Genomic DNA, 3,087 nt, shown 5'->3' on the forward strand with positions numbered 1-3,087 from the left:
GCCATTCCGTTACGAAGTTCAGAGAGTCGATTTCAGTACCCAAATTTCAGAAGTCTAAGTGTTTTGGAACGAGACTCCCTCGACGGTCCGTCGTGCCCATGACGGTCCGTCGTGGGTTCCGTCGTCTCAGCCAGTTTTTCCAGAAATAAAATCTGCAGCTCAAAACGACTAAACAGGTCGTTACATTTTGCTATGCCTTTTTATCTCATAACTAAAAACTTTTTTTCTCTCTTTTCTCAATCAAACACCATTTTCCCCTCTTCAACTAGTAAGAGTTCCATAAATCCTTTCAAGTATTTCTTTTTATATCAATAATTTTCTTGTATTGACGTGTGTCAAAAATACTGGTTGCAATAATATTTTTGGTGTATTATTGTTTATTATGGTTTTTGAATGAAAAATAGTTCTCCAAATCATGATCATTAAACTCTTAAAACTTTTTTTTTAATCAAAAGTGGTATATTTTGTTGAAATGAAAATTTTATAATATGTTATTAATATAATGTTCAATTTCATATGCACATTCAAATATAGAAAACAAACAACATGAATTATTTAGTGTTCAGATTTAGAGACCACATCTTAATATTCATATGTGTATTCACATCAAAACACTTAAATCTTACACTATGTTTGGATCATTGTTATCCATTGTATTGTATTGTATTGTTACTATACCTACAATTTTTGTTTTGATTGTTACTTAAAATGTATTGTACTATATTTTTAAATTTATTTGTTACGTAACAATGAAAATTCCTATTTTATGGAACAACCAATTTGGTGTGTTCCCATTGTTACTTAATTTCTTTTTTCAATTATAGTTTTACATAATATTTCAAAATACTATTTTACCCTTTACCTTAATTATTCAAATCTAGTCAAACCTCTTACCCTAGAATAATTAACGATATTTAAGTATATTTATAAATTACTATACAGTACGATATAATCAAACTAAACAATTAAAATGTTACTATACAACAACAAACAATACAGTCTAGCCAAACATTGTATCTACCAACATTGTATCTACCATACAATACCGTACAATAGAGTACAATATAATACAATATATTATGAAACAATGGATAACAATGATCCAAACAAAGTGTTAATGCAAATCTGAATATTCAGATTTGTATTCAGATTCAAACCTCTTAATCTTAATCGAAACAAATGAGACCTAAGTCATGAACTATAGCATTTTTCTGTAAATATTATATATACTTATAGTTTTTTAAATTTCATAACCCTGAACTATAGTCATTTTTGTAAGACCATTCCCAACCCATCTCTATTTTACTCTCATTCTCTATATTTGGAGAGTAAAATAGATAATGCCCTCTCCAACCCCTCTCCATATTACTCTCTATACTCCATTTATAGAGAGGTGATTTGGAGAACTACTATTCACACTCTCTATTTCACTTTTTCAATATTTTATTATTATTTTCATTACTTTTTAATTAACATATTATTTTACATATAATTTCATTAATTAAATATCTAATATTCATGATTCTTTTTAAATGCAATATACTATTTTAAAAAATATATTATCTAATATATACTACTTTAATTTCAATTAATATATTTTTAATAATTTTCACCAATTATAATATTATTAATTTTCTTTTTAAAGAATACACAAAATTAAAATGGTAAGATGAAAAAATTAATTTAAATACGAATAACAATACAATACAAAACAATAATTTAAATAAAAAATAAAATACAATACATAACATAATAATTAATACGACGAAACAAAAATCAAGTTGAAAAGATGTGGAACGTGTATTCGGAGTTTTGCAATTATTGCAAGACCGTCACGTTTTTGGAGAAAGGAAGTGCTACATGATATAATAACTACATGTATTATACTACATAATGTGATAATTGAGGACGTGATCTTCACCAATTCAAATGTCGTAGAGGCTCCAACTGTAAAGACAGAAATGGTGGTAGATGAAAATCTCCAATTTGAAATTTTATCTAGACATAATAAAATTAAGGACAAAAATGCTTATTTCGAACTCCGTAATACATTAATAACACATTTATGGGAGCAGCGTAACAATTTCAAAAATTGAGTGTTTATGTAATCCATTTTACTTTTATTTAAATTTGTTCATTAATTTATATATTATATAATATTTTCGTGCAATTTATGATATTTGTAAATTTAGAATAAAATATAATTTATATTAAATAAAAAATTTGAAAAAATAAAATTTTATCACGTGAGAATTATATAAAGTAATCATTGAGAAAAAGAAATAAATTATTTATATGAAATAAGAAAATAAGAATGAAAATGGAAATAATAATATAATATTAATGCGAAAGAAAAAGATTCTTTTTTCAGAGAGTTTACGAGAGAATTTAATTGAAGTTGATTGTCTGAAAAACTCAGAAACTCTATATTTAAAGAGTAAAATAGAGTGTAAGGTTGGAGATGTCCTCACTTACTCTTGAAAAATGGGACAAATGGTATTCACTATGGTATATAAAAACAACGTTAAATAAATTCTATTAATTATATTTGTATTAGCAACATGGTGGACTTGCTAATAGGAACATATGGAATCAACATGGTGGACTTGCTAATAGAAAAATATGGGATTTCCCCCCAAAAATATACAAAACTGAATTGTGTATAAACCTACTTTTTAGAAATTCTATTTTTGTAGAGTTGTAGGATTATTGTGGACTTGCTCCATGCAAATGTTCTATACTACTTCAAGTTGTACACATTGTATTTTACATATACCTTAGACTTCCTTCTCCTTATGCACCAAATTCTTGAATTTCTATTTCGACAATTTAAAGAAAAGGACTATACAACGTGGGAGTGTTTGGTATGAAGAAAAATATTTTTCGGAAAATGTTTTCAGTTTTTTCATGTTTGATTGGGTCAAATGTTTTGGAAAATGTTTTTAAAATCAATTCATTTTCCTCAAATTTAAAGAAAATGACTTCCCTTTAAAACTTAAAGAAAACATTTTTCAAAACTCTCTTCCAACCTCCCCTACCCACGCCACCTACCAGCCCTCAACCCACCCCCTACCAGCCCCCCACCCA

The sequence above is a fragment of the Solanum pennellii genome, chromosome 11 (genome assembly GCF_001406875.1).
Source record: "Solanum pennellii chromosome 11, SPENNV200".
Taxonomy (NCBI): Eukaryota; Viridiplantae; Streptophyta; class Magnoliopsida; order Solanales; family Solanaceae; genus Solanum; species Solanum pennellii.